The sequence below is a fragment of the Lipotes vexillifer genome, unplaced genomic scaffold (assembly GCF_000442215.2).
Source record: "Lipotes vexillifer unplaced genomic scaffold, Lipotes_vexillifer_v1.1 scaffold657, whole genome shotgun sequence".
NCBI classification, from domain to species: Eukaryota; Metazoa; Chordata; class Mammalia; order Artiodactyla; family Lipotidae; genus Lipotes; species Lipotes vexillifer.
In genome coordinates, this window is record NW_006774518.1 from 1,083,823 (window position 1) to 1,095,663 (window position 11,841).

The 11,841-nt window shown below is 38.9% G+C and overlaps 3 non-coding genes across 3 annotated transcripts; all 3 read left to right on the forward strand.

Moving 5' to 3' along the window:
• Positions 1–1,013: 1,013 nt before the first annotated feature.
• TRNAK-UUU (transfer RNA lysine (anticodon UUU)) lies at positions 1,014–1,086 on the forward strand. The gene has a single exon. It is a non-coding gene; the product is annotated as a tRNA-Lys (tRNA).
• Positions 1,087–6,337: 5,251 nt separating this feature from the next.
• TRNAA-CGC (transfer RNA alanine (anticodon CGC)) lies at positions 6,338–6,409 on the forward strand. The gene has a single exon. It is a non-coding gene; the product is annotated as a tRNA-Ala (tRNA).
• A 5,360-nt stretch (positions 6,410–11,769) lies between these two features.
• Positions 11,770–11,841, forward strand: TRNAA-AGC (transfer RNA alanine (anticodon AGC)). The gene has a single exon. It is a non-coding gene; the product is annotated as a tRNA-Ala (tRNA).

An 11,841-nucleotide genomic window follows, 5' to 3' on the forward strand; every position in this document is an offset into this window, starting at 1 on the left:
GCGACAGAGTGTGTCTAGCAAACCTAGGGCAGCAACTCGGTCGGGACCCGGCAACTGCTTTCCTTACTGAGGTTCTGTTTTGAAAGACAGAAGGAGGCGGGAAGAGGGAGGAGGAAACAGAATACACAACCTCTTTCGGACGGAATTCTCCCCGGAATGTGAGAGAGCAGGGAAATGTGTGGGCTGGGAAAGGAACTGGCACTTTGTATGCCTAGAGAGCATCTCACACTTAAGGCACTCAGGCGCAAAAACACTTTCCGCCTATTTTGTCCGACAGGTGACCCAGATATGAATTTTGGATGAAGTCCGAAAGCATATTTAGAAGAGGCCGGACAGTAATTTATACTATTAGAAAGCTCCGCAGACTCAAAATCTGGCAGGTTTGGGAAACCCTGACTGGAGTGTCAAAAACCCGGAACCTGGATGGAGTGGACTGAGTTATTGGGAAGATCTCACGCAGGAGCTGGCAGAATGGACCAGAGCGGAAAGGCGAAGCAGTGCGTGAATGGGAAGAGGGAGGAGGCGAGGTCGGAGTTAGCAAAGTAGGGCGAAGAGGGCTTGAATATGGATCTCTAAACATGAATAGGATTTGGGTAGATGGGTAGGAAGGACGTGTCCAAGCTCCACCTCTCTTCTTTGCATCCTATAGGTACAAGAAAATGTTGGCTTTTCGTGATTTTAGGGAAGTGAGCAGCAAACTTTTGTCCCACAAGAAGATCCCCCTCACTTTTACCCAAACTGTTGGCTTTTGAGAGCATCGTGGGGCTCTTTCAGTAGCTGAGGTAGCTCCTCAGAGCGTTGGATTTTTGAGGGAAGTCAAATTGTCTCAAACGTGTTGCCTGTTGTGGTGGCAGCTAGTTAGTGTAGAAGTGAGATCCGCCGGCTGCTTTTGGCTTGAGTATGTGAGGTACTTGTGCCGGCGACTTTTTTTTTTAACGCTTTGAGAACTCAAAATTGAAACCAACCTAACGAACTTACCTTTACTAGGCCGTAAGAGAAAACATTGCATATGGGCCCGGGTAGCTCAGTCGGTAGAGCATCAGACTTTTAATCTGAGGGTCCAGGGTTCAAGTCCCTGTTCGGGCGAAAAATCAGCTTTTCTTTCCTAACATCAAAAAAAAAAAAACCAAAAAAACCCCCCATTTTTCCCTGCTCTGGGCTATGAACTACCAGAGGCAAGCAGATTAATCTTCAATGTTTCATACCTTCGCCCAAGTAAACAGGAAAAGGGGGTTGGGGTGGGGCTTTCGATTGCTGCATGTGTGCGGAGAAGAATGATCCCCTTGTCCCTCTTGGCAGTCTGTTGTGTTTTTGCTTTGTGGGTGTTAGATCGAGCTTCGAACGAGTACTAGCTTGGGTTTGAACATGATTAAGATGCCTGTTTAAGAAAATTTAAGATGGAGTCTTGTGGAGATATTTGGCAACCACAGTGATCCCTAAGATGGCAACTCTGCAGCAATCTGTGATTGGGAGGGGTTTTATTATTATGGAGAAGAGAGACAGTATGTAGAGTGAGAATGTAAAAGGGCTTATTGTGATCTGAAGATTGGGAACTCATTAACGGTATTCCCGGAAAAAAGGTGTATTAAGCTAGACTGATCTTGAACTCCAGATAGTATAATGTTCCTTGAACTTCCTTAGAAATCCCGGGAAATGCTTAGAAATCTAGGTGAGGTGATTGGTATCTCATCTCCTTTTTGCCCGCCTTCTGACCATATGAGAGTTTTGTTCATGTTCACAGAAATCCCATGAAGTAGATTTTGAACTTGGAAGGACCCCATTTGTCGGGAAGAACTTGTCTCTCAGTTTGTCCAATAGATTCATTTGACTGCCAGAATAAGGAATAGGAAACAGAAAAGTGACAGGTCTCAATGAGGGAGAGAAATGTGTGGGGTGGGGAAATGGGGCTGGCTTTAATTTGCCTCTGCGTCTTGGTGTAAAGCACAGCTAGGATCATGTCCATTGTCCCTGGTAAATCATTACATTGTGACAGAAGCAAACTGGATTCCAAGTGGGGTCTTGTACATTCCTGATATAAGCAAAAGCACGGTAAATTGGGAAACACTGCCCAATATAACATGAGGCACAAATGCCAACCACATATATAATTTTAAATTTTCTAGTAGTCACATTGAAAAAAGTAAAAAGAAACAAGTGAAGTTAATAACATATTTTATTTAATTCAGTATATCTAAAATATTATCATCTCAATAAATAATCCATATAAAGGCATATTACCTAGATAATTTACATTCTTTTTTTTTTCTTACTAAGTCTTTGAAATCTGCTGTGTACTTTACAGTTACAGTACATCTCAAGTTGGACTGGTCATATTTCAAGTACTCAAGAATCACATGTGCTAGTGGCTACCATATTGGACAGCAGAGTTCTAAGGATTAATGCATTTGAATAAACAGAAGAAAATTTATAGATGTGCAAATTAGAGCAGTTTTGTAACTCAACTCAAAATCTATATGCAAAATTTCACTCATATTTGTGAGGTGTGCCAACAAAAAATTGGCACTTGCCATCTGTCTCTACAAGGATTAAATCACTAGCCACTGCAGCCGCTGACCTTCAACACACCCTGAAAGGAGTTTGCAGTGGAGATCAGAAATGAGGCACTCTGTGCTCTGGGAAAAACTGGCACAACAGGCCTTCAAATAGTTAGATTTTTTCAGGAGATTTTATGAGCCCAAATTCTTACATCTTGTCATATCTAGAAAAGCACTAAAATCATTTACGGTGACATCAGCAAGCCTCTGCCAAAATGTGTGCTTAACTGCACGTACCCCGTTCACCAGAATCTTATATAATACTGACCTTCCCCCCTACATCTTCGGAGCCGTTCCTCAGAGCTATCTGAGACACTGTCTCCTGGGCTATAGTCCTCACTTTGCCCCAAATAAAACTTAACTCGCAACTCTCACATTGTGTTTGTTTTTTGTTTTTTGTTTCCCGGTCGACATGTGTCAACTGAAATAAAAATGCACAATGCGGCAGCTATGAGTTTCAGTTTTATTTGGGAACTTATTGAGAACTACAGTCCAGGAGCAGCTATGTGCAAATACTGGTAAATTGCCACTATGTAAGGTTACCTGAATTCTTTCTGATAAAGTGCTAATATTTAATATCCTTTTACCATCCTTTATCTTTCCTATACCTAAAGACTAATATATGTTTTCCTGTGAATGACAGTTTGTCTTCTACCCAAATCATTCGCTCATAAAAATGCATGTGTTAAGACTTGAGAGGAAACATGCCACTGGATATTTCTGCCAGTGGATATTCCCCCATTACTTCCTGTATACAGAAAGCCATATTTAAAATTTCTAAGTCAGTAGTCACATTTCCACAAGACTCTGAATCCCTCAGTTTTCAAGAAATTACTTTGGGAGCCACTGGGGAGAGAGAGCCTTCTGTTCACAAGAAAGTCAACTTCAAAAGGTTGATATATACTTTAAAAAAGCTATTGAAGTACGTATATGCTTTGAAAACAGTGTGTCACAGTAAAAAGATAAAATATATATTTGAAAAGAGATTCAGATATACATATTTTCAACAAAGGACTTTATCATAAACAAGGTAAATTTTTCATCTGAAAAGAAATTCAGATACACATTTGAAAAGAAAGAGAGTTACAATATCTTGCAGAGAAAAAAAGGAGGGAGGAGAGTAAAACAAAGAATATTAGTTGGGCTTCAGAGTCTTCTAATTGGTATAATGCTATTTTGATTATGAGGGAACTCTGTTCTCATCAGGAGTTCTATGTGTGTCTGTTAGATAAATTGCACAATTCAAATATTATGTATCCATACTTTATTTCTGACGGTAATTACTGAGCACAATGGGTTATAATCCCCCGTTATGGATAAAAATGGACTATTTAACAATTGGTGTGGCAAAAGCTGGGTAGTTACCTGGAAAAAAAGTATTGACTCCATATCCTACAACTCACAGCAGGATGAATTCTAAATGGTATTTGAGATTTATGAAAACAAAACTTACTAGTACTTTAAAAACACATGTGAAATTTTTAATAACTTTGGAGTGGGGAAGGCTATTGAATCAATTGTGATTCAAAAATCCAAAATTAGGGCTTACCTGGTGGCGCAGTGGTTGAGAGTCCGTTCTGCCGATGTAGGGCACGCGGGTTCGTGCCCCGGTCCGGAAAGATCCCACATGCCGCGGAGCGGCTGGGCCCGTGAGCCATGGCCGCTGAGCCTGCGCGTCCAGAGCCTGTGCTCTACAACTGAAGAGGCCACAACAGTGAGTAGGCCCGCATACCACTAAAAAAAAAAAAAAAAATCCAAAATTATTTAAAGGAAAATTTTAACAAATTTGATTTCAAGAGAGCTTCTGAAAGAGTGGTAAGAGTATAGGTAGAGTTTGTTTAGTAGTTTTATCCTTTTCTTACTTTCCAAATTTTCTGCGATAAATATGTATTATTTGAATAATAATAGAGTAAAACAGAACAAAACAAAGCCTCCTGTAAAACAAAGTAAAAGTACACAAGCAAAGTCAATGAAAAATTCAGACTGGGAAAATAGAATTGCTATTCATATAACAAACGGCATAATTTCCCCGTGTCACTCAGCATAGGCTTGATCATGATGTAAAAGAAAACATCCACAAAATCTCAGTGGCTTAAACAATAAAGGCACACTGTATATTTTCCCTCATTGGTTGGCTGTTGGCTCTTCAATATTCTCAATCTGGGATTTAGGATGATAAAGTAGTGTAGAAGAGGGGAAAAAACATCTTTTCCTCCACCCGTCTTAACTTCGTTGATTGGAACTGTGCAAATTAAAGCGACAAAAAACAGATTAACAACAGAGAAACAGAAGTTTATTAATGCATGCATCATGCATACACATGGGAGGATTCAATGATAAATGACTCAAAGGGGTGGTTAGCCCTGAGCTTATATAGTGTCTTAGGAAAGAAAAATAAATTTGTAGAGAAGTGATGAGATAAAGGAAAAGGGTTTTAAAGGCTTTGGAGGGCAGAAAACTGTGGGAAGGTAAATATCTGAGGGAAACTAATGGAGTATGGTTCGTATAGCTCCCTAGCATTTGGTATTGTCAGTGTTCTGAATTTTGGCTATTCCAATAGGTGTGTAGTAGTATCTCATTGTTGCTTTAATTTACAATTCCTTGATGATGTACGATGTGGAGCATCATTTTATATGGTTATCTGTCATCTATGTTTCTTCTTTGATGAGGTATCTGTTCAGATACGTTGCCTGATTTATAATCGGCTTTTCATTTTCTTGTTGAGTTTTAAGAGTTCTTTGTATATTTTAGATACCATCCCTTTATCAGATTCGTGTTTTGCAAATATTTTCTCCCAGCCCATGGCTTAGCAGTGTCTTTCTCAGAGCAGCAGTAATTTTTCATTTTAATGAAGTCCAATTTATCATCATGAATCGTGCCTTTGGTGTTGCCATTTTCACTTTTGAAGAGTTTCTGTCCTCTGCTGTATGATTTCTGAAGTGAGAGACAAAAATCACTGCAGCTGGGTCTGGGGTCAGAAAAGCCCTTTCAGTAGATTGTAGTAGTACAGCGGGGCTGCGGGTGCAGAAGCGCTCCGGACCCGGATGCTGGTTTAGGAGGTCTTGTCCACGTTCATTCTTCCACGGGGTAAAGTAGCCTACAGAACGAGAAGCTGGCCACTGGATAAAGGAAAGGGGGAAACAAAGGAATGCGGGCTTCTTTAAATCTAAGATTCTTCATGAAGCCAAAGTTCACAGATAACCACTTCGGTTATCTGTGGTCAGGTGGACTCGAAGGTCTCTGTGGGACAAGCCATTGCCTCTGGGGACAAATATGAGGGCAGGATTTTCACATTTCATCTATCTGGACAATTTTCTTTTTTTTTTTTCTCCTCCAAGCGGGATCAAGTTGGAAGACGCAGCTCCAAAGATTCATTTGACCATTCAACTGACTCTGCTGCAAAAAAATTGGGTCGCATTTTCCATGAGCCTTTGTTTTGGCTCGTAGACCATTTTTCAAAGGGTCCTGAAAAATCCCTCAGTTCTTTCCACCGGGGGTTCGATTTGACTGACGGGAGAGAAAACAGTTGTGCTGAAACTACTAAAATAAGAATAATTGTGCTGAAGCTACTAAAATTGGGCTCTGTTCTAACAATACGAGTTCGATGTTGTCGGCGGGTCTCGGAAGGGGGCTACTTGGATATAATCCGAAAGAGACTTTAGGTGTAATTCGTCTTCAATGACGGCTACTCTCTAGTTAGAAACAAAAAAAAACCAAAATTGTGCACAACGCTTTGAGATTTTAAAGGGACAGGAATGCTGCCCGATAACTAGCCTTCAGCAGGGGATGTAGCTCAGTGGTAGAGCGCATGCTTCGCATGTATGAGGCCCCGGGTTCGATCCCCGGCATCTCCAGTAGACTCTCATTTTCATTGCTGTCTAATTCAGCCTTTGGCCTTACATTATTAAATAAAATATTTTAGCTCTTTCTCATTTTTCTCCCACTATCATTTCCTTTAAATCGAGCTATTTTCCATCTATGTGCTTATTTTTTTTCCGTTTTGTTAAATAACCACCGCCATTTCCCCTGCTTCCTGGAAACTTCCTTGGGGTGTCTTATTATGCAGTGAGTAGTACAAAGCCAGAGGGACAATTCACAAGTAAATTCATCCTATGAATGCACCCAGGAAAAGGGAATACAGCTGCATATCAAAGAATTATTTAGCTCAATTAAAGGAGGTCCTATCCATTCCCACTATCCACTGGAAAATAATCAGTAAAAATAAAATATCTCAGTAATTTTTTTTAAGGGGAGGAGAAGGTAGCATGTGTTTTAGTATTGATGTGGTAGTTGCACATCAGTATTCAAGGGTACACCCTATGACCGTAGAGGAATTTCTTTGTGCATAGTTACTAACCTAGTTACCATTTTATTTCTCACTGCGTCTTTGGCATTACTTAACGTTTCTGTGCAGAAAAACTGGTCACAGTCCAGTACAGGAGGTCTGGAAATGTAGTAAAGGTTAGGAATAGCCTGTGGAAATGGAAGGCACCCTTAATAGCATGACTGTTCTCCTAGCAACCAGCCCCTAACTCTAGAAGCAGGCCAAAGCTCACCTCATTAACATAACAAAAACACCTTTCTCTCTCATCACTTAGGAAATTCTAAGGATTTTAGGAGCTCTGTGCCAGCAGCAGGGCTGAAGGCCAAATATACATTTCTTATTATAAATCACAATATTAATAATGTATACCCAGATGTGAAATTGCTGCATTATATGGTAGTTCTATTTTTAATTTTTTGAAGAACCATAAAAAACTTTTTTTTCTCCTTTCTTATCTTATCAGTTATAATTCTTTAACTTTTTTTAGTGGTCCCTCTAGAGTTTGTGGTGTTCATTTACAATTAATCTAAGTTCACCTTCCAATAACCCTATACTTCTTCACAGGTAGTGTAAAAACCCTTGTAATAAAAAAAAAATCCTACTTTTCCTCCCTCCTAGCTATTGTATCATTGCTATCATTTATTTCAGTTATATATAAGCATACATAAGTATATATACAATATTTGTATAACCATATAGTCAAATACATTGTTGCTATTATAATTTTGAACAAACTGTTATCTGTGAGATCAACTAAGGAAAATAAAAGTTTTTATTTACCTTCCCATATCCTTCTTTGATATTCTTCCTTTCCTTATGAAGATTTGAATTTCTGACCTATATTATTTTCCTTGTCTCTAAAAAACTTCCTTTAACATGTCTTGCAAGACTGGTCTACAGGGAACACATTCCCTCCATTTTTGTTTGAGAAAGTTTTTATTTCTCCCTCACTTTTGAAATTTTGCAGGGTACAGAGTTCTAGGCTGTGGTTTTTTCTCTCAACACTTTAAATATTTCACTCTAATCTATTCTTGTTTTCATGGTTTCTTAGTAGAAGTGAAATGTAATTCTTACCTTGGTTCCTCTATAGGCTAGATGTTTTGTTTTGTTTTGTTTTTCCTCTGACTTCTTTCAGGAGTAATTTCTTTCTATTTGATCTTCTGTAGTTTGAAAATGATATGCTTATATATAGTTTTCTGTTTGTTTCTTTTTTCATTTATCCTTCTTGGTGCTCTCTGAACTTCCTAGATCTGTGGTTTGCTGTCTGACATTAGTTTGGGGAAATTCTCAGTCATTATTGTTTCAAATATTCTGCTCCTTTCCCTCTTTCTTTTCCTTCTGGTATTCCCATTATGCATATGTTATATTTTTTGTGCTTGTCCTAGAGTCCTTGGATATTCTGTTCCTTTTTTTTCCCCTAGCCTTTGTTTTCTTTGTTTTTCAGTTTTGGAGGTTTCTATTGATATAGCCTCAAGTTCAGAGTCTTTTCTTAGTTATGTCCAGTCTACTAATAAACCTAACAAAGGCATTCTTCTTTCTATTAATGTGTTTTTAATCTTTCGCATTTCTTTTTTCGTTGTTTATTTTAGGATTTTCATCTTTCTCCTTACATTGCCTATCTGTTCTTGCATACTATCTACTTTATTCATTAGATCCTTTAGCATATTAATCATAGTTGTTTTAAATTTCTGGTCTAATAATTCCAACATCCATGCAATGTCTGGTTCTCTTCCGGCTCTGTCTCTTCAAATTGTTTTTTGCCTTTTGATATGTTGTGTAATTTTTTCTGTATCGCCTGACATGGTTTACTTGATAAAAGGATATATAGGACTTTAGTAATGTAGTGGTGAGATGTTGGGGGAGGAGAAGCTTTCTCTAGTCCAATGATTAGGTCTCAGTCTTTTAATGATCTTTTACCTCTGGGTCGTGAACTTCACAGCCGTTTCTCAGTTGTACCCCGCCCCCCCACCAAATGCCCCGACTTAGGTGGGGCAACATAGCTAGAGTATGCTGGAGTTGGGTTTTTCCCTCTCTCATTGAAAGTCTAGAGCCAGCTGGAACTGAGTATTTCCCTTCCTTCAGGACAATTAGGCTCTGACAAAACCCCAGCAAGTTAGGGTCTGGTTAAATAGATTCTTTAGTAGGCAGGCCTTGTTAAGAACAATGGAGTGCTCTGGCATATTTCAACATGGTTCCTCCTCTCCCCACTCTGCTGGAAGCATAAAGGAATTTCCTCCCAATATTTGCATGTTTAATGTGAGAATCTGGTCAAACTCCTAGGGGTAAAACTTGCGGAAGTGTGGGGATGCCACCCCCACCCTGCCCTGGCCATGACTCAGGGTCCCTGGAGTTTTTAACTATCAGACTTGCTTACATGGATCCTTAAGCAATTTATCAATTACAGTTCAGGTTTTGGTTCTTCCTGTGGTTTCCATTTGTGAGTCACTGCTCAGGTAAGTCATCACTCCCTTTATTCACCTGTCTATCTCTCCATTCTTGGGGGTAGCCATTTGCCCTGTGTCCACACCTCTCTTATAGATTCAAGAAGAGGTGTTGATTTTTCAGTCTGCTCAGCTTTTTCCTTCTTGATAGAATGGAGTGGTGACTTCCCAGCCCCTTATATATGGAACCAGAAACTGGAAGTCTGTTTGCTAGTTTTTTATACGTTTTTGTCTCTGTACTTATTAGTGAAATGGTCCTATAATTTTTCCTTCTTGTATTTTCTCCACTGGGTTTTGGTATCAATATTATACTAATCTCCTAAAATAATTTATAGTTTTTCAGAATATTTTGTACAACACAGAGGTTAATGCTTCCTTTACGATTTCATAGAACATGCCAGTAAATTGATCTCAGACTGGAAATCAAATTTTATGGAAATTTTGCTTCAATTCCCGATTCAGTTTTTTAAATGGCAATATATTCAATCAGATTTTCTATAACTTTTTATGTTAGCTTTGATAAGTTATACATTTTTATACATTTTCCATTTCTTTGAATGGAATTGAGAGGATTGAAGCCAAATTTCATGATTTCTCACTTTTAAAATTTCCTAAGTAGCCACTGAAAATATTCTCCTGTTTATTTATTTATGCAAACATTCATGTCTCTATCCATCCCCTCATTTACATTTTAAAAATGATTCAAATATTTACTTACACTGGGTATTGTAATAAGTACTGATATACAATTAAGGATAACACAGTGTCTTAGCTAACCTTCAAGAAGATCCCCTATGATCCTTACCTCCTGGTAATCACACCCTTGTGCAGTCTTCTCCCACTTAAGTCAGTCACCAAGACATGAGGGGGAACTGAGGCTTCCTATCCACATGTGAAAGAGCCATCTTGGAAGCAGATCCTCAGGATGCAGTCCAACCTTCAGAGCACTGCATGCACAGTAGACACCCTGAGTTCAACTTCAAGAGACACTTGGTTCCAGAATTACCCAGCCAAGCCACACTGGAGTTCCTGACCCACAGAATCTGAGATAATAAATATTATTTTTTTCAACCCTGTACATTTTGGAGTATTATTCAGCAATAGATAATTAATATTCACAGCAAGGCTTTTTAACATTTCTCTTAAAGGAATAATCATTATTTACAAAAAATATACAAATTTTCTGTTTCTCTCAAGCTTGCAGACTACTATTTGAAAATCAAATAGCAATGCTAAATTAAGATGTGTGGTTCTCCTCACATGTTTCTCTTTTTATCCTGAAAAAAACCCGAAGATTTTAGGCTGATTGCCTAGTGTAACTTATCCACCAGAGGGTCATGGATCTACCATTAAAACAATCCCTGGCAAAAAGAAATGGAAAAACCATAATTATTTTAGATGACTCATGTTTTATGTAAACTGTCTGGGACCACCATCTCTACTACATGAATAAAATTTAGGTTCTCTTAGCAAGGTGAAAAGATGAGAAATGCAGGTGTTATCTTGGTCAAGCTGATTTCTCTGCCTTCATCTCCACCTTGCACCTCCCAAGTCAAACCGTTCTGAACTACATACAGTTCCACTCCTGTACGCATGTTGTATCCTCAGTTTTCGTTTCCTTTCTATTTGACATTCTTATTCATTCTTCCAGGTTTGCTCACAGGTTACTATATCCGGGGACTTCCCAGAACTAGGCAGGGATAAAACCTTCTCGATTTGTTGAGACCCTTGTTGAGAGTGATCTGAATTCCAAAGGACCACTCCCTCTGCAGAAAAATAAAGCAACCCGGAAGCAGAGGTTTTGCCTCAATCTTAAAAGTAACACGTTTCTTACTTCCTGGCTTTTCTTTCCAGAGAATCAGAACAAGATCCGAGGATTCGTATTCCTTGGATTTGATTTGTATTCTTTGAATAAAATGAGGATCAGAGGCCTTAGGAAGCAATCCAACATCTTTACCCTTTAGCCCTCCCAGTTGCTGAGAGTGGAAGGAATTTATTTTTCTAACAGAAATACCTTCATTGGCTCCTTGTTTTCTAATAGTTACATAGCGGTTTCTGGAGTCCGGGACTAGGGTGCAGAATTGGGGCGGGGAATTGGGGATAGTTTGGTAGGTTTCATAATTAAAGACAGTCATTGGCAAAGTATTTTTTTATCCTTCCTGTAAGGAATTTTCCTTTGTTCCACATATCTTTTGGCAAACGAGGCAAGCACTCAGAAAAGGAGGGTCTGTGAGACTGTTTCCTACTCAGATTTCCGAGATCAGTGTATTCTCATCAGTCACTGAATGTCTGCAAGATACAGGTTAATAGGAATTCCTTGGTAACAGAGTTCTATAAAATAGAAGGTGAGAATTGTATCGTTTAGAAAAGAACAAAATAATTTTGTTTTAAAAATGTAAATTTGTTTTATTTCATGAAAGTAGTTTAGAAAACAGCTTTCAAGCGCGGTGGGGATGTAGCTCAGTGGTAGAGCGCATGCTTAGCATGCATGAGGTCCCGGGTTCGATCCCCAGCATCTCCA